This window comes from Tamandua tetradactyla, chromosome 2, assembly GCF_023851605.1.
Source record: "Tamandua tetradactyla isolate mTamTet1 chromosome 2, mTamTet1.pri, whole genome shotgun sequence".
Taxonomy (NCBI): Eukaryota; Metazoa; Chordata; class Mammalia; order Pilosa; family Myrmecophagidae; genus Tamandua; species Tamandua tetradactyla.
This window is the reverse complement of record NC_135328.1, coordinates 110,095,285-110,121,215: the sequence shown is the minus strand read 5'-3', so window position 1 is coordinate 110,121,215 and position 25,931 is coordinate 110,095,285. Positions and strand designations below refer to the sequence as shown.

Genomic DNA, 25,931 nt, shown 5'->3' with positions numbered 1-25,931 from the left:
AGTTCTTGTACATATTTTGTAAGATTTATTCCTCACTATCTAATTTTTTATTGCTGTTGCAAATGACATCTTTTTAAAAATTATCTTTTCTGGATGTTTATTACTTAAAAATGGAAATGCTTTTGATATTTGTACATTATTTTTTAACTTTTTAAATATATAATATAACATACATTATTTTTTATATTTGTTCCAATGATCTTTCTAAATTCTCTTATTAATTAATGGAAATGACTTGCCAGGTTATATTGTATTTTAATGCAAGCAATCATTATCTGTGAATAACTCTTTTTCTTAGTTTATTAAGATTACCATTTACTTGTGTTTTTCCTGTGAAATATGAAACTTTCTAAAATCACTATTTTAACTCTTTTTATTATATTAAATGTATACAACTCAAAAATTTTAAGTTAAACCACTTTCAAGTGTACAATTCAGTACTACTAATTACATTCACAATAATATGTTACCATATCTATTATCCCATTTCTTCAGCACCACAAACAGAAACTCTGCACCTATTATGTGCTTTTTGCATGGGCAGGCACCAGGAATCGAACCCGGGTCTCTGGCAATACAGACAAGAATTCTGTCTGCTGAGCCACCGTTGCACCACCCTGCACCTACTATGTTTTAAGCAACATTTTAAAAGGGCATATTGTATCTCCCATAAGACCGTACCAGAGTTTGATTAACTGCTTTCCTGTTGAAGACATTTATTTTCAGTTTTTAATATTAGAAAGTAATTTTTGTACATGAATCCTTGACCAAATTTCTCAACAATTTCCTAGGATGTTTTTTAATGGTAGAATTATACTATCAAAGAATAGGATCCTTTTTAAGATTCTCAATATGTATTGTGGTCACTGCATTGCTTTTTAAGCCACTTCACTCTACTAAAAACCGGCCGTGTATGAAAACATCTGTCTCACCACATCCTTGTCGGAATATGCAGTTACCCTTTCTCTTCTTTGCTAATTTGATAGACAAAAATAATATCTCATTTTAATTTGCATTTATTTGATTACTAGTGAGGTTGATGTTTTTCATATAATATTTTTCAAGCTTTTGGTGGGTCCTCTTCTGCTTTTGACTTTAGTGGCGTCTCATTAGTATGAAGAAGCCAGTAATAGATGTTAACCCTTTGAAATCTATTTGTATTTGTCCTATCTTCTGTTTTTATTTATGATCTATTTTTTAAAACTCAGTGAAGTTTTATATTCTTGTGTTAGTAATTATATTTCCTTGATGAACTTCTTTCATTGCTTTTATTCATTGTTCGAAACTTTGCCCATTCTTTCCTTTTGGATATTAATAAAATGTAATGGAACACAGCTGCATTATAAAGTTACAAATTGTCAGCTTGAACTAACTCAACACTGTAAACATTTCCTTCTAAAATGAGAATTCTAGGTCTTGGGTCATGTCTTTTGCATTTTGTATCTTCAGAGCTTACCATAGTTCCTTTTGCATAATAGGTATTGAAGAAATATTTGCTAAATCCTTTGTTTCAACCTGAAAATTTCCTGTGATCTTAGTTTCAAGTAAAAATAGAATAAACTCTTTCCTGGTTTATTAATTTTGTGACTCTCAAGTATCGTAGAAAGAAAATACTTGTGATCTTTAGCTATTTTTGAGAATTCTAAATTCTCCATGGTTTAGCCTACCCTAGCAATCCTTAAACACCCTACTGATCATCCACGTACATTAAATAGGGTTTGGGGGTATAGTCTGTGGTCATGGAATAGTAATTTTCTCTTTGTGCAAAGTGCCATTTCTACATTAGCACAGAAACTGTAATTTTTAATCCTAAGTTTGACCTTTGATCCCTGTACTCAAACTAAGGGAGAGACCTGTTTAACTGAGTTAATTTAGCTGAATTGATTTATTCAGGCTCTTGAGACCATCACTTCTGGCAGGTAAACTATTATTCATATTTTAAACACAGCTCAGATATAACACGTCCTTACTCTAACTTTCCATTCCCACAGAATTAGATGCTTCCTCATCTGTGTTCCCATAACTCTTAATACACCATATTAGTAGGCAACAAAAGTGAATATTTATTGAATGCTTACTACGCACTAGACATTGTGTTAAGAACTTTGCGTGCTGTTCTTTAATCCTCAAATTTATACTAAAGGACAGGCATTTACATCACCCCCATTTTCAGAAGAAGACACAGGCTTAGCAAGGAGAGCTGGTCCATATTTACACAGCTGATAAGTGTCTACATCAGGATGTGAATCCAGGTTATTTGACTCAAAAGTGGGAGCTTTTAACTGCCTCTTCTATCTGCTCTAAATTACCTTTAAGGACAGGAACAATAAGCACAGAGAATTTTGTATTTCTAGTACCTCGTTCAGTTCCTGGAATTTAGTTGGTATTCAACAACAATTTGATAAATTGAAAACTGGAAATATGATTCCAGGAAGGGAGCTGTTTGGCTGTGTCCCTGTTTAGTATGTCAGATCCACAGAAGTAGAATGGCGTGGATGATTTACCTATCCAAACTAACCAACATGGATCCCTAATTGCGGGAACTTAATCAAAGAGATTATTTCACCTCTTGTGTCAAGGGATTAATTTTAATTTTTAAAAAGCTCTTCTTCTGACATATGCTGTTGGCATGGAGAGACCAAGGGCTTCACTAGGAGTCCTTATAGAAATGCCAACACATTGTGAGTCATGTTATACAGATAATCTGCTTGGTGGGGTGTCTTCAGGCTCAGTTTACTTTCTGTTTCTTGTTCTCCATTTTTACTGTTGATGCCTGCTTAAGAGTCTCTGAAAGCAAACCACATTTGTGTATCATCTCCTGACTGAGGAATTAGGTAAAACAAAAGGCAGCATTTTCTATTCTTGCTCTTCATTCAGGGGCAAGATTAACACACATAAGCAATAAAACTACTGAGCTATTTTAATACTTTTCTTGCCATGCATTCAGGAGGCTCTAAGGTTGTCGACAAGTATGGTTTCATTTAATTCTCTGGCCTTCAGTGTAATGTAAAAAAAACTGAAGATATTAGGAGCTCTGTCTTTCCTATTGGATGCATCTGTGTTGCTGTAAATTGGCACCAACCTTCAATCTCATAGTCAGGCTCCCCAGGGTCCTCCCGTTGATATGAGAGCCCAGTCAGCATGATAAATGGTGCACACCCTCTGACAGGACAGACCATTTGTCCCTTCCCAACTCCACAGTTATTTCCCCCTCACTAGCAAAGAGGTGACACCTAGCCATCTTAGTGTACTGACTGGCTGCCCCATTATGTTGATGTTCTTCAAGTTAATGAGAGGGTACCATTTCTCTGATCAATTATTTTATGTCCACTGACAAAAATGACTTTGACACAGTCAATTGGCATAAAGGAAACCTCCTATCCAGAAAACTGCACTTGAGCATTATATATTTTTTCTTTTACACCTGTTCTGCTAGTGAAAAATTGTCTCATTTGAAGGTAGAGGCAATTTCACTGACCATAGTAGCAGAGATCCCAATAAGTCCATTCACCCTAGTTGAAGGATTTGCAGTTTGCAATCTTTTTGCATGGGTATTTATGACAGGAAAGGAAATAGATAATGACGGCCACCTTATGTAAGCAGAGAGGAAGAGAGAAATAATTACATAGAGAGAAATATTCCCTTTTACATAAAAGCATATAATATCTGCAAGGCCAGCCCATGAATTCATGTTTATATTCATAGGAGTTTAATTAAAAAGAAATAATTTAAAGTGATAGGACAGGGTTAAAAGGAATCTATGATTTGTTTTTTTTCAGTCATTTATTATTCATCCATAAGAGCTGAAGTTCTGGAGATTTGAAGATATAGGGCAGACGTGGGCTCAAAAATATTTTTTTGTGTGTAGCGTCTGTTGTGGAGACAATAGTACTTATAAAAAAGTTTAGCATTGCAATTTTCTCTGATACCACATACTTTAATCCTTTACATGAAACAGGCCAAAATCCTTTAGTCAACTAACTAGCCATTTCACTGTCCTCCAACCCCTTCTAGTCCCCAGCGACCGAGTCTGGACTTCCCTATGATGTTCTGACCAGTGCCCCTCACCTTAGAACTTTGTGGGCAGCACCTCCTGACACTCCCCATTCACCCTGCACCCAGCAAGGTCAAAGTTCTGGCTGCCAAAGGGAATGAAGCAATTAGAAACTACGTGGCAGGAGACCTTGAATGACATATCCAGAAGTGACAGTCAGTACACCTTTATTGTACTTGAACATGGTCTGAGCATGTCAATGATTAACTCAATTGATTCTCCAATAACTGAAGAATTACAACTCTATATGGCACTAGAGATGCTCCACAACCTGAACTCAGTCTCTCTTCTCAGCCTTATAGCTCATTGTATGCTCTTCCCTCCCGCCTAGGACCATGTGCTTTAGCCACACTGGGGTATGAAACTGACCTGATCTTTTTGCTTTTCTGCCATGTTCTTTCTTCCACCTGCCCCACTGTGTCCTCCTCCCCTTCCCATGTGCTGCTTCTTTACCTATTGCCTTTCAGTTTCAAGCTGACTATTTGACCCTTTCCTTTGTTCAGTAATGCTGTGGCAGGATCAACAAATTGCCTTTTTCGGATGCACTTGTCAGCTGGCTTCCAATTAGGTTCTGCCAATGGGAAGCGCTAAACGACAATCAAAAGACAAGAAAATTGGAGAAGTGACTTTATTTCTGTTTCCACTTCCTACCAACATCACTCCAGCAATAGAGAACAGGGGTGGGTCCAAGCAATAGCATCTTTTGGAACCACAGCATCAGTTATACACCACTGTGCCATCAAAGGGTTTAAGTACCAGTTGCGTGAGGATCCGCCAGCCAAACTTCTGTGTTCTGGTACTCTATTTTGTCTTCTTCTTCTTCCTCATTTTTTTTTTTTTCATGTTCAGCCTCTGGGAATGCAACCTGGGTCTCCAACATGGCAGGCGAGAATTCTGTCACTGAGCCACCATTGCCTGCCCTCTACCTTGTCTTTTAATTAATTTTTAATGGAAACATTTAAGAGTTGAGGGTGTACTGTATATGGGATCTTCTCAGGCACAGGTACTAGAACCAATCCAGAAATATACAGGTCAAGTACAAGATAAGAGATGATTGCTTTGGTCTTACATTAAATGGGGTCTGGATCATGTAGAAGCAGATGGTAGAGCTGAAAGAATTATCAACAAGACTGTACCAAATTGGAAGTCCTAGGTATTCACAGACTGTCCAAGATCTTTCATCAGTGTGTCTCAGCTTCTGGCATTGGATAACTCTGTTCCTTTGGGGTTCTGTAGCTACACACATCCATATTTACCTTAAAGTATTTTTTCTTTCACTGCAGCCTGTCTTTCCAATTCTTCTCCCAATTGTCACAGAGAATAGATGAGATGGCATTTCCATCTAGAGCCCCCCACCTACTCATATAATTATTTCCCATAAAATGAAATGTATCCTTCCATGTGCCATGCTGAGCTACATTGAGGCAGAGGGAAATATAAGTATTTTTGTTTGCCAAAGTTGCTGGAATGCAATGTACCAGAAATGGATTGGCTTTTATGAAGGAGATTTTTAAGTTAAAGTTATAATTCTAAGGCCATTAAACTGTCCAAATTAAGGAACCCAATAAGAGAATACATTCTTGAAAGAAAAGCCAGTTTTCTCTCTCCTGGGTTTCTCTGTCACATGGGGAGGCACATGGTGATGTCAGCTGTCCTTACCTCCCAGCTTCTGGTATCAAATGGCTCTCTCAGCTTCTGGCAACTCTGGGGACTCCTGGCATCTTCTGCATCTCAAACGTCTATGTCTTCTTTCTGTGTCAGCTCTTCTAAGGGATCCCAGTAAACTAATTTAGGCCCACCTTGATTGGGCAGGGTCATAGCTCCATCTAATCAAAAGGTCCCACACACAATTGGGTGGGTCACGTCTCCATAGAAACAACCCAATCAAAAGGTCCCACCCAACAATATGTATGCCCCCACAAGATTGAATTAGGACCAAAGTAATCCTAATTCTGGGGATGCATAGATATTTGGGGTACATAGATAGTTCAGTGGCAGAATTCTCACCTACCATGTAGGAGACCTGGGTTTAATTCCCGGCCCATGCACTCCAAAAACAAATGGTGTTGTGATAACTAGATATCCACACAGAAAAACAATGAAATGTGAGACCCACTGCATAGCATACCAAAAAAAAAAAACCAAAAAAACCAAAAACATGGTGTTTCTGGGGTACATAACAGTTTCAAAACAGCACAAGTCATCTGAGCCTTCCCTATTTAAAATTCTGGTTTTTTGTTCTTCCCAGATTTTTAAGTTGATTTGGATTTTTTAAAATATTGCCTTACATCATATTGATCTTGATTATTGATTTTGGGCACTACCTTAACTGTTGTGGCAGCAGAGCCCCTAATGATTCTAGAACAAATAGATATGGTGAAGCCATGAGTGGGACACCATTGAACACATTTCCTGCAGTCCAAGCGTGCAGTGCTGCAGCTGCCCGAGCATACACTTTCTGGGTAGTATTAACGCTATCTCTGGGCTGCCTGCTGGGCAGGGAACACCGGCAGTAAAAGGGTAAAGGGTGGACTGTTGTGAAGTTGGAGACAGTGGGGAGAAAGAGGTTACTCTGTGAAAGGTTTAGGAGGCGAAAGGGTTAGAAAGAAGGAACATAGACAAAGAAATTTAAAGTGGGGCGGGGTTTATTTCTGTGCTACTGGCTGAGCTAAACAAACCCAAGATGGAGGGAGGTGAGTCAGCGCCTGGGTGATGGCATGGGCAGTTTTTAAGCAAGGGGGTCAGGTGACCTCCGGAAGGGGCGGTTCTCAGGAAGTCAGGTGGTTGGAAGGGGCGGTTCATCAGTTCCGGAAGTTAGGTGTCCGGAAGGGACGGTTCCAGAAGCCATGTTGGGAGGGGTGACCCAGCTTCTGCAGCTCCAGTTGCAGTGCCCTTCCCTATTCCCCCGACCTAACACTCTGTAGCTGCAAACCCGTTTCAGGGGCCTGTGCACAGGAGCTCTGCATGGGCCTTTCAAAAAGCAGGTGAGCTTCAGGATTGAGCCAGAAATTGAACATCTTTCACATGAAGGAAACTCTGCTAGTCAGGGTAAGACAGAAGCAGAGGCAACCAAAAGAAAGAGAACAGTAACCTTGCTGAGGACAGTCAAGGAAGGGACCCGACAGGAAGTAGCAGGCTCTGTAGGAGAGAGGGCTGTGAGAGAGTGGACCACACCTGTCACCTGCCTGGGCCTGGGAAACACCTGTCCAGCCTGTCCTCAGTAGTGGAGGAAATGACATGCATCAAGGATGACATTTAGGATTTAAAAAGAAGAGGACCAAATCTTAAAGAATAGGAATAATTTTATTCTAATACCTATAAGAGATCGAAAGGTTATGGAACTGAAGTGAGATTTCCTTAAGAGAACTGATCACTTAGCAGGAGAAAGGGCTTAAGAGACCAGAACTAGTATGTTACTGATTTGGAAAAATGACTGTTTTATTCTTGTACCCCAATAAGTAGGGGTCTTCAACATGCCAGTCATATGCATCCTAGTTAGAAGGTTCGAATAAAGATTTGCACTAGAGCCAGGCACTGTATATAAAAGATAGGTGCAGTGTACTGAACAAGCCAAGGGCATGGAGTGGCAAGAACTTGGCTTGAATTCTTTCTCCTCCTCATAGTAACTAAGTATCCTATTGCTGGTGTTTCTTTATCTTTACTTATTGCTGGCCATGCTCTATTTTGATTTTAACTTTGCAATTGCCCTAGATTTCTAATTATTTAAACTTTTCTTTTTCATGGTGAATTTAAAAATAAACAATATAAAGGCCATTGTAAAATTTCAGAAGGTTATTTTCTTTAAATTATTGCAAATCCTTTGTAAAATGGAGTAGGTTATAAACAGACAAAATCACAACAACAAATAAGACAAAATTATAAGCATATGCTTTGGTACAAAGTATCTAATTTCTTTGTACCCCAGTTTTCTCGTAGTCACAAATAGGTAAGTTCAGAGGTTGATAAGAGGGTTAAGTGAGCTGGAGTGAAAAAGTTTTTAAAAACTGTCCAGTGCTTTAGAAACAACATGTTATTTTTAAATAAATATTTGTAGAATTACACATTGCACAGGGGTAAAGAGATGGCATTAATCCCCCACCTCCACCCCAATAAGTCTATGATATCACCATGGAGAGGCATAGTGGCAAACATTAAAGTTGGAGAAATCATTTATCCTCAATGTTTTGGAATGTAAATGACAGTCAAAAGATCCAAAGACATTTTGAGTGGGGAGAGATCTTGGGGGGAGGGAGTTTAAGTTTCTGAACTCAGTACAGCAAAGCCTGATTTTAAGAAATACTACCTTAAATGGTAAAGTGGGGAGAGGGAGGCAGCTGGGTGCACAGACTGCAGTCCCCATGCCTGTGCTAGGTGTTTGTCAGGGTTCTCTAGAGGAACAGAACCAACAGGAGATAGCCATAAATGTGAGATTTATAAAGGTGTCTCATGCAGCCATGGGAATGGAAGAGTCCAAAATCTACAGGGCAGGCTGTGAATCTGGCAGCTCCGATGAAGGGTCTGGATGAAGAGCCACAGGAGAGGCTCACTGGCTGAAGAAGTAGTGAAAGACTCTCTTTTCTTTAAAAGCCCTCAGCTGATTGGACTTTCTCATTGTGGGAGAAATGCCTTAGTTGATCACAGATGTAATCAGTCACAGATGCAATCAACTGACTGATGATTTAATACACCAGCCTTCGGGTGTGTCAACCAGACAAGAAATATCCTTGTAGCAAAAGTCAGGCCAGTGGCTTACCTGACCATTTAACTGGGCATAAATACTTAGCTAAGTTCACACCAGAACCTAATCATCACACTAGAGCAACCCTGTTATGGTAATTATTGGACAGATGTCGTGGTAAGATTTCATTTGATATCACAGTTTAAGTTAAATTTAAAGGTTTTCGATCTTGTCCAGCCTCCATTCTTTGCACTGAGGTTCAGCGTGTGTTCTGATTTATCCAGTGTCATGAACTTTCAACCAGCAGAGGTTCAGGTTCTTGAGCTGGATCGCCTTCCCCTTGACTCCTCATCATACGACATTACTTTTCTAGGGCTTGGTTTTGGAACTTAGCTGCAACCCAAACTTTGACCAGGCAAGCTAAGCATGGGCTGTTTCCATGCACTTTGGTGGAAACAGAACACTTCAAGAGGAAGCAGATTGTCTTTTATAGCAGAAGACATATATGGAAGATAATAATTCAGACAGCACCTAAAGGGAGAACTGCCTTAGGGACCCGGATTCACAAGTGGAATTGCATCAATTTCATGCATACAAGGGATTTTGGGGGGGACACTGTTATAGATGGCTGCCACCCACAGCCAAGACAAATTAGATTTGCCAAAATTAATAGAATGTAACATGAATTATTTGATTGTCTCACATTAGAAGCCAAATACCTCTTTAGGGCTCTCGATGAATGTGGAAGTGTAGAGGCTCATAGAGAGAAGGACATGTGTAAGAAAAAATGACTCAGAAGTAGCTCATGTGCATTAGAGGAGTAAGAGGCATTCAAGAGTTATGCTAAGGAAATTCTCTTGCTTTTGCTAAGGACAGGCTTGCCTTTTTTGCAAACGAATCAAATCATTTCTAGGCAGATGGCAGGCAGTAAGTGTCTAGAGAAAGGGAGACCTCTTTCTGACTCTCTAAAAGGCCTTTTATGGACTACAGTGGTGCTGTTAGCCTTGAGATACAGGATGAAGGTTGCTCTGAAGGGTTACATAGAAAAGCTCACTGATAGAGCTTGTGAGAATCATCTCTTCCTCCTTTCTCATTGGCATTTCCCTCTCTCAAAGGCCTTGCTGGTTTATCTGTCACTCAATTTGCCACATGGGTCTATTTCCTTCTCTTCTCTGCATTCATAATGATCTTCCTATAAAGCAAGTCTGATCCTGCAATTATCATACCTAACACATTCAATGACTTCTTCCTCTTGCCTTTCCAATGATTTCAATATCCAGATTACAAGTCTCCAAAATCTGGCCCCAGACTACCCTTCTGGGCTCATCTGGTGCCCTCTGATCCCAACCTTTTCTCCTTGAGCAGGAGAACCCTGACCTCCTGGTATGAAATGAGCTTCACTTACAGCTTTCCCTCCTTTGGCCTTTACATGCACTGCCCTTTTGGCCTGGAAAGTTCTTCCCTCTTTACCCGGCAATTCCAATTCATTTCCCAGGTCATAGATAACCATCAGTCCCTGGAGAAGACTGTACGAACCCTAGATTAGCTTATGTCTTTTGTGTTCTCCCCATAGCCCTTTGCACATCTGTTCTCTTGACATTTATGTTTTATTGTAATAACTTTTGTGGTTGGGAAATTAATTGACATTTACAACAATGGATGCCTTCAAGGAACCTCAGTCTTACTCAGATTAAAGGTATTATTTTTCTGCGGAACATCTTGATGGGTTTGTGTAATCAAAGTAGGGGATGGAGCTGAGCTGGCTTTTGGGCCTATAATGATTTAAATTGTTCTGCATATGAAAATAAGAGAAGCGTATTTTGCTTTATCTCCTGACAATTTACTGGGCACTTTCTTTGGGCAAGGCCTAGTCTAAGTGTCTTAACTCAATTTTCACAACAGCACTCTCATTTAGGTGCCATTTTTATCCTCATATTATAGATGAGGGGATTACATCTTTCCCAAAGCTTTACAAGTAATAAATTATGTATCAGGAATATATTCTTGAGGGAGAAGTGGCAGAGAAGAGATGGAAGTGGCTAAAGAGACAGGCAGAAGGAAGGTGATGCTTGAAAGTCACACAACATGGTGGTAGGCCAAGGCCAAGCTGTTGAAATGCCAAGGGGCAATTTTTTTTAAGTATTTTTTTTAATTAGAGAAGTTATAGGTTTATAGAAAAATCACTCAGAAAATACAGAGTTCCCCTACTCACACACCCCCATGCTGGTTTTTCTGTTGTGGACTCCAGAGAAGCCATGTCCTTTAATCCTCATTCAGTATTGCTGAATGGGAGCATTTTGATTGTTCCCATGGAGATGTGACCCACCCAAATGTAGGTGGTAACTTTTGATTAGATGGTTTCCATGGAGATGTGTCTCTACCCCAAGGTGGGGTTGCTTACTGGAGCCCTTTAAGAGGGAACCATTTTGGAAAAACCTTTAGAGCCACAAGAGCCCACATAGCCAGATACCTTTGGAGATGAAGAAGGAAAACCACCCCCAGGGGAGCTTCATGAAACAAGAAGTCTGGAGAGAAAGCTAGCAGATGCTGCTCTGTTCACCATGTGCCCTTCAACTGAGAGAGAAACCCTGAATGTCATTGGCCTTCTTGAACCAAGGTCTCTTTCCCTGGATGCCTTAGATAGGACAATTTCACAGCCTTAGAACTGTAAACTAGCAAACTTAAGACAGTCCCCTTTTTAAAAGCCATTCCATTGCTGGTATATTGCATTCTGGCAGTTTGCAAACTAGAATCCTCTCCTCCCCCCTTTATTAACACCTTGCATAGTGTGATACCATTTTAAAAATTAATTAAAGGGTATTATTTTAATTGCATTATGAACTATTGTCCATAGTTTACAGTATAGCTCACCTTTGTGTCATACAGCCCTTTGGTTTTGTAAAAAGATTTATTCTAATGACATACCCAACCTAAAATGTCCCTTTTTAACCATATTCAAATATATAATTCAGTGGTGTTAATTACATTCAAAATGTTGTGCGACCATCACCACCATCCATCACTAAAACTTTACCATCACCCCAAACAGAAATTCTGTACCAATTAAGCCTTCATTCTTTAGCTCCATCCTGGTCCATGGTAACCTGTATTTTAATTTCTGACTCTATGAATTTGCTTATTCTAATGATTTCATATTAGTGAGATCATACAATATTTGTCCTTTTGTGTCTAACTTATTTCACTTATTTTTTAAGTGATAGTTCTAATTTTTCAGCTTTAAGTTCATTTATTCACTCAAACAAGTTTTATTGAGTGTCTGCTATATGCTAGACACTAATCTAGGATAGGGTACCAGGGGCAGGGGATCCTTTCTCAAAAAACTGATAATTAAGCAGAAACCTGGAAGAAGCAAGGAAACCAGCCATGCATCTATCTAACTGGGAAGAGTGTTCTGTTGGAAGAAACAGTAGAGTCAGGAGTATGTCTGATATTTCTGAGGAATCTGATGGAAGCTCTCGTGTCTGGAGTAAAGCAAGGAGAGTACGAATGCAGGAGACAAGGTCAGAAAAGAAGGGAGAATTGTGAAAAGGTAGGGGCCTATAAACTTTCACACTGAATGAGATGGGGAAGATTTGGATGATTTTGAGCAGAGCTGGGGCTTGGTCTCATTCAAATTTTAAAAGAATTATTCTGCACATCTAGAATAGACCCTGGAGACAAGTGGAAGTAGGGAGACCAATTAAGATGCTGTTGCAATAACCGAAGTGAGAGATGACATTGATCTGGAAGTGGTGAGAAGTTGTCAAATTTTGGACATATTTGGAAAGGTAATTGTCACATTTGCTGCAATGTGTTTTCCCCACCTCTCAAAATTTCCATTGGCTTCCTCATTCACTAACAGTGTGCCATGAGCAGTGTGTGTATGTGTGTGTGTGTGTGTGCATGTGTATGCATGTGTGTGAATTAAGAAAGAAGGCTGAGTCTTATGCCTAGTGAAAATGTGATTTGTGAAAAGTTTTCTAAATTGAATTAATACCATGGAAGGAGTGCTCAGAGCCAGAGGTGGTTTTTCTTGGGATTTCTTATACTCTTGGGGAGCCCAAATTACTGAGAATGGGATTCAAGAATTCTTAGGTAGCAGAATGACCCCAACCAAAACCAAAATATTAGTTACTTTCATTCTACCTTCTCCACTGAACCATAAGCAACCTGGATTGTCTTTGTGTGTATATTATTTATCATTGTGCTTTTAAGTACCTGGCATATGGTAGGTGCTCAGCTGATATTTCCTAGAGAGAAAGAGAAAATAAACCATTTTCATATCCTAGAGACATAAAAGTTATTCCACCGTCCTTCTCTAAGCTCGAAGTCCAGAGTTAAGAAGAATAACTGGAAGTTTAAAGCCTGATTCTTAAGAAGTACAAATCAGACTTCACTATTATCTTGGTGGGAAAATATCAAAATCAGTTTTCGGGTGAATATTTTTAAATCATCACAATATGATCATCATTATCATCCACAGTGCCATCAGCACCAACACCTATTTTACTCACATGGTGTGAAAGGCCTCATGGGGAAGAGGGACAAGACAGAGGGAACAGAAGATACAAAGGTGATGGGGAGAACCCAGACCAGGTCACAGTGAGACTTTGGGGCAGTTCCCAGTTCTCCCACTTACTGACTGGGTATGCTTGATCCAGGGTTTTACTCTCCAAGATGAAAAACTCAAAAGCACGTGATTATAAAAGTTGAAGGTAATGGAATAATACCTCATAAAGACTCTATGAATTAAGTGTGATCATGTTTATGAATATGCTTAAAAATTTCAAAGCACAATGCACATGTATATTATAATTGAGCTCATAACATCTTTGATGAAGACACATAGACTAATAGAAGCTAGCAGAATATGCTGGCTGTTGGGTAAATTATGCAAAGAATAAATGCTTTGGGCAGCTGACTTGTACTGGCCCTTGTCATCGTGATCCTTATTCTTCAGTCTGTGATGCCACAGGTAGGTGGCAAACAGCTCTGGAGAATTCGCTGTTCATCCTGAGCTCTCCGTTTGGTCCCTTTTGGACTTAAGACATATTATGGAATTACTGTAAGTCAGTGAGTCTCCATCTGCAAATGAGGGATAAAATTTGCCAGCTGTCTCCTAACCTCCCTGGGAGGAACTGGGGTTTAATAAAATAATGAACATTATTCTCTCCATATGTACTTTATACCCTCAGCTCCCCTGGCCTTCAAAAGGCTCTCCATAGGCATAAATGCAGACTCTCTAAAATTAAATTCAGATGGTCAAAAGGCAAGCCACACAGACACATGCCAGTGACTATTCATCACGCATTAATATTAATATCCATTAGTTAATGGTTTTTATTAGTAATTGTATAATTAATCAAGAACAATATGTCATGAGGCAGAGCCAGCTGTAAGTAGATAATTGGGATGTAGGTGGCTTGACCTCAGTGGCCACCACATTACCTTTGCTTGTCCTTTCAAAGCTTCCCATCCCTTCTACTGTTTCTTTCCTACAGCCATCAAATCTAATAACGTATCTACACAAAGGTACCAGGGAAGCACATGGATATTCTCAGGGCATGAAGATGGAGTTGCATTTTTAGAGAAGATTGCAGGAAGAGGGCAGTGCTTACAATAAGTAAAATCAACAAGCTGTTAATAATCATAGTGCAAAGAATAATAACATCAATAACAGCTCTCAAGTATTGGATGCCAAATGTGCAACACACTGTGAAGGAGGAAGAGCATCAGAAGCAGTCCATGATTTCCAGAAGTTTATATATTCCTTTGGCTGACAAGGGATAAGGCTACAAAAGTGGAATGGCCATACTCCAAATAACAATGCAAGATTCAAACAACAGCAGAAGGAGGTTTCACCTGTGGAGGTGCAGACTCCTGGCTTCACTTGTCAGCTTTGTGAGCTTAGTCCAGCTATTTCACCTGTGTGTGCTATTGCTTCTTCATCTGTAAGATGGAGATAAAAATAACTCTTATTACTTGGGTTGGTGGGAGGATTTTATGAAGTAGTAGAAGACAAGGACTTAAAGCTGTTCCTAGCATGTAGTGAATTATAATAAATAACAATAATAAGGAGGTGGGGGAGGATGAGTGATGATGCATTGTTAATTGTAGAACCCATTGTTCAGACAATAAGTGCAAGGATAGATCGGAAGCGGGAGTCATTATATCTCATGGAGAAGGGGGATGCTGAACTTGACCTGACCCATAAATTACCTTTAGAAATAGGTAGAAATTCTATATGGGGCAATGGGGCACAATGTGAGCAGCAGAATAGAGGTGGAACAGAACAGGTGTGCTTGAGATGGGAGTACTATTTCAATCTGTCTGGAGCGGAGGGTTTGCACAAAGTATAATATGCAGAAATTAGACCAAAAGGGACTCAAACCTCAGTGTTATCAGGTATTAGTGCTTTAGCAAGATGACTCTGGCAATGATAGGTGGGAGAGCTGAAATGTGGAGAGATCTGTGACAGCAAGTAAAGTTAAGAGAAATTTTAGGCATCAATGAAAAAGAAATTTTGGATCCCAGGGAACCCCTTAAATTTGCTTATGCATAAAACGGGTGCTTTCAATAGGTTTTTTTCCCCAGCCTAAGAGCTAAATGTGAAGGGAGATGTTAATGCCCTCCCCAGCATGCAGAACTAATGGTGTGCAAAGTTATAGGTAGAATTACTTAGTGGAAGTACAGGAAGAATTTCTAAGGGAAAAGTTGCATAGCCCATGCACATGCTTGGCGATAATAAAGATGGGACTTGCATACTTCAAATCAGACATGTCCCTTGTGAGCTACAGAGCTTTTCTTGCACATTAATTTGTACATTTGCAGCATGTCAGGACTTGCCTACTATCTCTTGTCTACTCAGCCATCAACTTTGGAGCGGAATTAGCAGCACTTTAATTTCCTGATAACACCTAAATTAAGGTAAGAGTTCTAAATACCTTATTAATAATGTACACTCTAATTAATAGAAATTACTTTTCGGGCATGTATTATTAAAGGATGTGTTCCAACATGCCTTTTTATGTTTTCCAATTATTTGCTTAGAAAACTGGTTGCTGTTTCTACATCTAATCTGAAACTATTCTTGATCAATTCTGTACAATATATGGGAGGCAAACATTCTTCTTTGAATTTGAGAAAAAAGCCTTTCTCAGTTCCCCATCTGGCTCCCTGTTAAAACGATTTTTTGTTGTTGAAATAAGTTTTTCATGGGTATGCTTGAAATCAGACACTTCAGGACTAAAATTTCACTCCCTAAATGGCTAGTTCTTTATATTCTGAGCTTGCGGATTTACACTTCCAAATATGGGGAGGAAAATTAGAATGCTCAAACTCTAATTTGAACTTTGAAAGAAATCAATAGGTTGTCCTACCGATGGTTTTTGTTTTCCTGAATGGGAAGTCTTAGTGTTCAATATTCCTGATACAGAATTTTTTTAAATATGGATTTGCTCCAGTTCTAACCTACCAGGAAAGTAAACTGAGGAAGTACGTGATGCTAAGTTTCAGAGAGAAACTAGGGTGACTTGAGAACACGGGCTCTCAAGACCCAGCAGCAAGAGATTGAGAAAGCCTTCTTGACCAAAAGGGGGAAGAGAAAAATGAGACAAAATAAAGTTTCAGTAGCTGAGAGATTTCAGAAAGAGTCAAGAGGTTATACTGAAGGTGATTCTTAAGCATTATATAGATATCCATTTTTAATTTATGGTGTATTGAAGTGTCTGGAGGGAAGTACCTGAAACTGTTGACCTGTGTTCCAGTAGCCATGTTTCTTGAAGATGATTGTATAACGATATAGCTTTTACAATGTGACTGTGTGATTATGGAGACCTTGTGTCTGATGCTCCTTTTATCTAGGGTATGGACAGATGAGTAAAAAATACGAATAAAACAAAAACAGATGAATATATAATGGGGGGGCAAACGTTAAAATAAATTGGGTAGATGGAAATACTGGTGGTCAATGAGAAGGAGGGGTAAGGGATATGGTGTGTATGAGTTTTTCTTCTTATTTCTGGAGTGATGCATACACAATTATGTGGTGATATTGGGAGCCACTGACTATACACCATGTATGGACTGTTTGTATGATAGGATTTATCAATCATAAAAAAAAAAAAGAACATGGGCTCTGCAGTCAAATTGTTGAATTTGGATCCAGATCTTTGTCCTTTCTTCAGTGTGAAACAGTGGTCAAGGTACTCAGCCTCTCTGTTCTTTCATTTTCTTATCTGTCAAACAGATATGGCCATGCCTGTTCACAGATGACCATGAGGATTTAAAGAGCTGATCTGTGTGAAGAACCTGGATTAAAGCCTGGCATGATGTATGCCCTCAACAAGCATTGTTAACTCTTATCTCACCTCTTGCTTTGGTTCATTAAGATATTTCTCCTTGATGCATCTCAATGAAAGAAAGTGACTCCTTCCTCTTTCCTGTCCAACATCCAGAAATTCAGCAGCTTTCAATTCTACTAATTCTGGTCACTCTTACCCAGTGAACTGTGGGTGTCATAAGAGAGATTAGATTAGGCACTTAGAAGCATATCATTATTCTTTCTCTACTAATTAGTAGAGGCCACCTTTTTTTTTCACCCCGGAAGAGTGTTTCAAATTCCAGGGTGAAGGCTTGGCAGTGGCTCCCTGGTATCTTGGGACCGAAGATGGATTTTTCCCTGGGGACCTGAAGAGATCATCAGTGTAATTTATTTCTGTCTCAACGCTCAGTAATGGATGTGACCTTGTGTCTCACAAGGCTCTCTTATCACCCGTGGCCCTGGATATGAAGAGTTAAACCTTCCACTCCTCTGTAGAGATGTAGATACCTTGACATTCAGAGGCACAGTTCCCAACCTAATCCTTTCTAAATCAGATTAGTCCATCCCTTCGCTGACAGTTCACTGACGAGTGCCTTCCTCAAAGAGAATCTCATCAGAGATGCAGAGCACTCGCTGCAGTTTTATAGTATCAGAGTAGTAATTCATGCCCTGAGTAATAAAGAAACTCATTAAATGTAGAATCTCGGCTCTCGCTTTGTACTTAGACCTCCCAGCAGTTTAACTTATGCATAATGAGTCTAAATACTTTAAGGGATAATATAAAAATTATCTACTATTCTTTCATATCTGAAATTGTGCATTTGTTTCCCCTCACTACCTTGCTAACATAACTAGGAAACAATATATTACCCTAATTACATGTTATTTATTAGAAAGGAAGCAAATAAGTCATTCGGAGACAAATCCCTGTAGTTATTCACGGAACTGCTTTAGATGACAAAGATAGAGTAAAGCCAGCAGTCTTTCATTATATTTATTACACACTCTTTGTACTAATGAACAATAACGGGCTTCACTGAAATAATGGCCTCGGCTCCAAGTTGTACGGAATGCTATATGGGCCATATTTATCAAGGGCAAGTCAGGGCTTTGCTTGTCCTTTGTGCCTTTGCTTTCCATTGAAGGAAGAGGGTGGAAGGCAAACAAAAGTAGCTTGGGGATTTTAATAAACACAATGGAAACTAGTTAGCAAATTAAAAAAAAAAGTATTCTCACAACCTTCAGCAGCAATTTGCTCAAGGAAAGAAAGTGATCACTCATTGACCTGAATGAATTCTGAGATGCATCCTCATTCCCTGCCCCCAGGAAACTATGAATATATACAAACAAATACGTGCACCTAAAAAATTCAAAATCTGATAACGTTTCTAAGATTTCCCTAAGATACTTTCAATATTTGTTTACTGATCCCATAAATTGGGTCGAAAAACCTTTTCTAGCTCTTTGTTTTATGGAGGAAAACAAAAACATATTTTGGAAATTCCGACCTGGAAGAAGATGGGGCTTCTCTTTGAGCTCTTGATTTTAACTTAGTGTCAGAGGAGTTAGTTAGAAAAAAAGGGTAAAAAAAAATTACCACAGGAGGAAAACTTTCGAACACGATATGAACAAGCAAAACAGATTTTCTCTACGTCTCATAATTTTAGCATAGCTCCTGCTGCATCCTTGTGAGAAGAACGTCTTCAGCATGAAGGCAAAGGGAGAACGATTTTGCACGCGTGTGTTTTCAAGCAAGCTGTCCAAAGTTGCAATAGCTGCAAGAGGAAAACCATTTTTATTTCCCATCTTTTGGAATAATTGAGCCAATATGTTAGCGCTTAGAAGTGTTGCCTGATGGATAGTACCAGAACTGTATTTGAGGATTAAACCACAGATAACAAAGGAGCACAGGAAAACCTAGGAGGGAGGGAAGCCAAGAAAGTCAGCTGCCACCATCTCTCCTTTTGAATTAGCAGTTACCCTTCAGTTGTTTTTTATTCAAACATTTGTCTAGTTCCTCTTCAGAGCTGTTTAGTGCGCTGTCTCCTGCACAGGAATATGCAGCAGTAGTTCCCATCCCAGATCAGGCTGGTGGTGCATGTCGCTGGTATGCTAACATTGGCAACCTTCCAAGAATGAGGCGTCAGCAAGGCAAACCAACAACAAAGCATGTTGCCAATTATGCTCTGTTGTGAACAGGGTTCCGCTTCAGGGCGATGCAAGCAGGGTGGGGTGGGGAGAAGACAAGCGGGTGTGTGTTTTAGTGTGGGGGTGGGAGTGGGGTGGGGTGGGGGTGAGGGGGTGTAATAGACAGTGTAAGGCTATGCATGGACTTCTGCTTTCCTGCTCTAAATCCCCTCTGAGCTCTTCACGGGGATCAAATGAAGTTAGTTTGTAAAATATATATTTTGGAAAATCTGTCTCTGAGTTGAGAGCTATGAGAGGAAGCAAATCCAGTGTAGTTCTGAAAAGCCTGTTAGAAGGGTATAATCTTCTAAATCTTTTCCAAGTCTCTCTTTTCTAGCCCCAGGGTGACATATTTTGGAATCCTGTGAGATGAACTACATATAAGTAAGGTGATTATGCCAACTGGTTTATTTGGAAGTTCGGTTCACACCTGTGGTCCTGGAGTAATTCTTAATAGCAACACCTTTTTTTAATCCACCAAAGTGCCCCGTTTGGACAATAAATTAAATGGTTACTTAGCTCTAATGCAGAACCCAACTTCAAGCAATTAATCACAAAAGGAAGAGAATTATATTTAAGGTTTCTGGAAAAACCTATCTCTACTCTCTATCTACCATGGGGTGTTTTAAATAGATCTCCCAAATTTGACCTATTCTGATGAACTGTCTTATTGGGAAAAAAATTCTGGAACACAACTTTCAAAGAGATGAGGGGCCTGCTATCTTTCAGAGTAAGTAGGCTAGTCCACAAAGACTAGTAAAAAATGATAAACTGGCATTGGTTGCTTTCCCTTTGCTTTACTCTCTTTTTAACTTTGAACAACATAAAGGATACACTTAATAGCTGTGATTTCTTAGCCAACATTCAAAGTGAATTCATCTAGGCAGCTAGTGCTGTATAAGGTATCCACCAGGGCAGAGGATTCCAGAACTCTGGGTTTGCCAGAGTTTTAGTTGCTTTAAGGATGGTGTGAGGGTGGTGGGTTGGAGGGAAATGCATATTGGATTAGCTCTCCTCTTCCTAATAATCCGGTTCTATGTCACAATGATGTACCTGATCATTGCTGAGTTTTATTTCTTAATGTGCTATCTAGCCTAACTATGATTTCAAAACCACAGGATCATCACATATAAGGAATGCTACTTTTTGATCTATGGAAAATAACTTCTGGCAGACTTAATTGGGACAAGTTCATCAGTCATATTCAGGGCAGAGGTCTTACGATAAAGTACTTAATAGGAACAAGCAGGTAATATATAAAAGAGAATAAGTCTAGGTTGAAAACACAGTCTTCTTGGTCTAACTTTTGTTTCTTTCCCTCTTCTAATCCTTTATAGAAACATGACTATAATAAAAAAGACAACCACTGAAGCCTCATAAACAGAAGTTAGCATGGGGTCCCTGGTTTTAGGGAGAAGACAGGATGTGATAAGGACTGTGGAGAATTGAAGATGACACAACCCAACAAAAAGTGGGCAGCCAGACTCAGCTCCAGCCATCTGATAACCTGTGGAAATGGGGTCCCTTGTCATGGAGCTTCTGATTTTTTGTCAACAAAAATATAAAAATCAATTTCCCTGTGAAGTCACTGACATACCACTGAGACTGGAGGTGTCTTCTCTGCTCCTCAGAGCCTCTTCAGGATAACCATCTATCTATCCTCCCTTATCACCACTAAGCTCCAAGATTATTCCTTTGAAGCAGAAGCCGGAAGAATATGATATCTGTTCCCCTTTTATCCCCCTGGTCACTCCTTTTATTCACTGAAGAAAGGCATTAACCCATGGTCCAGTGTCTCTCTTACCAGCATTTTGGGGTATTTAATATTGATCTAGATGCTCCATCCAAGACCCTGCACCCTCAGTTCCTTGGCCTCCACAAATTTCATGCTGTTTCTCCCACTCCCCCATAGACACTGCTGTACCATGTCAGTGCTACTACCTGTGATTTCAAACATCCAACTCTCTGACCACATCACCCTATTTTCCAGTTTATTCTCTCTAATAATCAAACTCCAATTCTTCAAGCCTATTAGGGTTTCTAACACATTGATATATGTCCTTGTTTTCCCTTTACTAAGCTTAGATACAATGATCCTTTTTTATAATCACCCCATTCATATGTTTTCATCTCCCTTATCCCATCCACTCTATCATACACTCCTGGTTTAAAAAAATGAACCTTGCAAAATCCAATTTTACACTCACTCTGAACCTGATCCAAGCAGCTGAATGTAACTGAAGAAAAACACACAATCATGTGGAATGTCTTGCTTGAAATTCATGACCTTAAACCTTAAGTGCATTCTTAGTGTCACTATTTCCTCTGCCAATTCACATTCCCAGTCTCCCAGAAAACAATTTCACATCTTCTCCTTACTCCTCAAATGCCCAATGGCTCCATCTCCTTCTTCAGCCTCAGGAGATAATCTTGATTTTTATTTTACTGGGTAAATAGAATTAATAAGAAAGAACTTCCACATTTTCCACCAAAAATCTACCAACTCTCTTGTTTCTATACCTCCATACTCTTCCTTCTGTCACAACAGAAACTGTGATTGCTTTGCGCAAATGCTCTGAATTCCATCCCTGCTCACCTATTTGAGGACAGCCTTTTACAATTTTACCCTCTCATTCTTCTGTCTCATTTTCTACAGGATCATTGCTATGAGCATATAAAAGTGCTGTAAATCCCACTGCCTTTGTCCCAAAATATACCTAACAGTGACTGTCCCGCTTCTATGCTCCTTTCATAAGAAGAATTCCTAAAGATAATATATACACTGGCTGTTTCCATTTTCTCACCTCCCATTCTATGTTGACCCCAATCCAACCGGGCTTTCCTCAAGATACGTCTATGAGATAAATCCAGCCTCATGACCTGCAGTTGCATCTTCTGACTTGGAGAACATGAAGTATTACCCATAACAGAATCCTGTGTTCCTAATCTCATTTGAGTTTTACATTAACCCCATGAGTAAATAGGGAGGAGTTATTCTTTCCTCTATGCATATGAGAAGAATATGATTCAGAGGGATTAAGTAACTTGCTCAAATGAACATAGCTGGTTAATGAAGGCTGCAGCACCAAAAATCAAAGCTCTCCAACACCCACAGAAAGACTAAATGAAGATTAGTATAGATTGACTATAATAATTGAGGTCCATAATATCTAAGTATTTTAGCCTAAAAAGGCCCTGGGAAATTATTTATGATTTCAGTGGCATTCCAGAGAGGCTAATTGACTAGCCTAAGTGACAGAGTTATCTAGTAGTAGGACCTAGGCTTCAGATTTCCCTACTCGTGGTCAATGCTCTGTCCCAGACACCATATCTAAGATTTGAAATTTCACTATCACCACCAGCAGCAGTGAGTAAGCCCCGGATGGGGCGTACATGAAAAGAACAATCATTGAAAACACTAATAGCTGCAGTAGCAGCAACAACATAGCAACAGCAGCAATCACCAAATGGCTAATGGTCTCAAAATGTGGTCAGAGAACCAGTTGGATTAGAATCATGCTTAAAACAAATGCAAATTCAGAGGTCCCATCCCATTAGTATCAGATATTCAGCACATGAGACCCAGGAATTCACATTTTATACAGCTTTGTGGGATGATTCTTAAATACCTGAATTTTGAGGACCCTCATACAAAGCAGGGTGGAGAAACGCTCAGCACAAATTTCACTTTGTAATTTTATCCTCATGTGCTTTTGGCTTTTCATTATTGAAAAAAAAATAGAGTAGAAGAAACCCAGCTTTCTCTTCCCATAAGCTCTGAGAGTCCACTTCATTGCACTTTCTTTTACAGTTGGATATCTCCTTAGTATTATGTACTGACAGGTACGGTGGTGGAGCACACTTCAAAATGAGCTGTCCTAGGCGAAAGCAGCTGGGGGTCCGAGTAGAATGATGTATCAGGTAGGGGAAAGCTACACACCCTGGGAGTGCTGGGCACGAATGTGATTTACTCAGCTCTGCCGCTCAGCGAAGGTGGAGCCTCTGGGTCAGGTGGGAGCTTCTGCAGAGCAGCCAGCAGACTTGCCTGGTGGTGAGTGGGATGAAGTAGAGACAACTCAGGGACCCATGCCTGCAAGCAATTTATATCTATGGACATACATAGAGGCTGCTGGAGACAAAAAGAAAATGGAGACAGGAGGAACCATTGCCTCAGCAAATCTAGTGATGCATAGAGTGATTCTGGATATATTATTCCCAGAAGTCCAAACCTCTTGTTCCTAGCTCCCTCTTCCTCTGGCTAAGATTTACAAATAATTAAGAGGCAAATTATAGGCTGACTTCGGTTTTAGTTGTGATGAAACCTTGATGTAGAAAAATGATTTTGAGCCATACAATTTTCTTAGACACACACAGAAAAACAAAAACAAACAAACAAACAAAACCAGGAAAAATGAGAACTGTATCTTTTGTAAGTTAACAGGAAAAGTACTTATAAATAACCAACAGAGTACTCAAACAAATGTCTGTCTTGTATTTATTGCCAGTTGGGGAAAATAAATGCTTAGGGGCTGAATTATCCTATTGTTTTCTGTGCATCAATAACATCTCACTAGCTGGATTGGGAAAAGCATGAGGATTTTATTTCTTATAAGATTTTTATATCCCCATCAAACTTAGCTCAGGGTTGAATATATGATAGGAATTCAATGCTACTTGACAATTAATTAAGTGGCAAAACTAATTGGTTGTTTAAATAATTGCTTTATTTTCATTATTTAGATGATGTGATCATAATTTGTTTGTCTTTTTTTTTAAAGAACAAATCTAGGCAAGGTCAAGTTAAAGTAATTCAATTCAACCCAAATCCATTCCAGCAAACGTTACTTGAATGCCTAGGATATAGGGAGTGTTTCTCTCCATCTGCCTATATAAGTTCACAATACCCATACGTTATAGAGAACACAGGAACTCAGGAGAGAAATACAGATATTTGCACTTTCCTGAAGCACTTTCTAGATATACTGATGTGTATCTTTGCAATTCAAGCTTGACTTTTGCCAGGGTCATTGCAAATGAATAGCTGTGCATATTGGGCCCTATATAAAGGTACCTAAATGAGTGGGTGGCTGGAACTGCAATCCAGCATGGGCTATACTTACCAGGGCATGCTTTTCTCTGTGGGCCTAAATCCACCTGTGTCACGCTTAGCAAGGCATAGTCTTGCAGATTTGCATTAGTACGCAGAGCTTCGGCTGGAGGCAAGCCTAGAAGTTTGAATGGATTGCTCTGGAATCATCTCTGTGGATCTGCTGAAGTGGTGCTAATGTTCTAGCCATAAGAAATTGAATTAGTTTGTAACATCAGCTTGTACATCAGTCCTGTAAGACTTTGGATACATTTGGTTATGAAAAAGGAGATTGTTTTTAATTTTGCACCTCCTATCTCTAAGAAAGAGGCACAATATCTGGTGAACTTATTTGGATTCTGGAAGAAATACATTCGACATTTAGGCATGTTGCTCTGACTCAATTACACTTAAGGCTGCCAGTTTTGTGTAGTGTCCAAAACAGGTGAATGCTCTGCAGCAAGTCAGGCTTCTGTGGAAGCTGTTTGGCCAATTGTGCCATACAGTCCAGCATGAAATTCATATTTATGGTTAATAGGGATGATGTATGGAGCCTCTGCCAAGCCTTGATAGGAGAATCATAACATAGACCCTTAGGAATTTTCAGCAAAACCACACTCTCTTCTGCAGATAAATACTTTCTTTGTGAAAAATGGCTCCTGTCTTGTTACTAGGTCCTGGTAGAAACTCAATGCTTGCCCATGGGTCACCAAGTTTGTACAGATCCTAAGTTGCCTATTATTAACTGGGGGTTATCTGATTCACCAAACAAGAAAATTGGAAGTGTGCAGTAGCTTTCCGTCATCAAGGGGAAGATCAGTCTCAAGAAGGTTCTGAAGGCACAAGTAATTTTCATGAGCAAGTGGCTCAGGCTTCCTTAATGCCTTCGCGCTTCATTGCCTCTTCTGGCCTCTTGAGAGGTCCTTATGATCAGTTGACTAAGGAAGCAAAAAACAAACATGATATTCTGGAACCTCCCAGAAGTGAATGGCTGAAGAATTATGTTCACATTCAAGAGTGTTATTAGTTTTCTACTGTCCACAAATCACCACATGCTTAGAAATTTAAAACACCCCTTTATCTCACAGTTCTTTAGGTCAGAAGTCCAGTGGGCTTGACTGGGTTTTCCACTAAGGATCTCACAAGGCCAAAATCAAAGTGCCAGATGGGATGGGTTCTTATCTGGAAGCTCTGGGAAAGAATCTGCTAGTGAGCTCTTTTAGTTTGTTGGCAGAGTCCAGTTCCTTGGGAACTCAGGTTCCCATTTCTGTGCAGGCTGTCAGCAAGGGGGCCCGCTCTCTGTGCCTGGAGGCCAACATTCCTTCCCGGATGGCTTAGTCCACCTTCAAAGGCAGCAATGGCAAGATAAATCTGGACCTTCTCAGCCTTGGAATCTCTTTGACTTCTGTCCACCAGCCCGAAAAAAGTCTCTATTTTTCAAGAGCTCATGTGATTAGATCAGGCTCATCCAGACAATCTCCCTTCTGCCATATAAGGGAACATAGTCATGAGAATGATGTTTCATCAGGGTCACAAGTTTCACTGATACTCAAAGCAGGGGGAATTATATAAAAGTGAGAGTCCTTGGAGCTCCTTCTCAGAA

General features: G+C 39.7%; 2 long non-coding RNA genes across 3 annotated transcripts in view; one reads left to right on the top strand and one right to left on the bottom strand.

Moving 5' to 3' along the window:
* LOC143661426 (uncharacterized) overlaps nt 1–25,931 on the top strand; it is a 72,433-nt gene that overhangs the window by 36,505 nt on the left and 9,997 nt on the right. Inside the window, exon 3 of one of the 2 annotated variants that reach the window (XR_013164576.1) lies at nt 20,580–21,022. The exons of the other annotated variant lie outside the window; for it this stretch is intronic. This is a non-coding gene — a long non-coding RNA (uncharacterized LOC143661426). Of the gene's footprint in view, nt 1–20,579; nt 21,023–25,931 lie in introns of those variants that run through there. 2 annotated transcript variants of the gene reach the window in all.
* The window catches only part of LOC143661421 (uncharacterized), a 207,421-nt gene continuing 195,609 nt past the window's right edge, over nt 14,120–25,931 (bottom strand). The window contains exons 4-5 of the long non-coding RNA XR_013164574.1: nt 17,102–17,239; nt 14,120–14,681 (exon numbers count right to left, since the gene is read on the bottom strand). This is a non-coding gene — a long non-coding RNA (uncharacterized LOC143661421). The remainder of the gene's footprint in view (nt 14,682–17,101; nt 17,240–25,931) is intronic.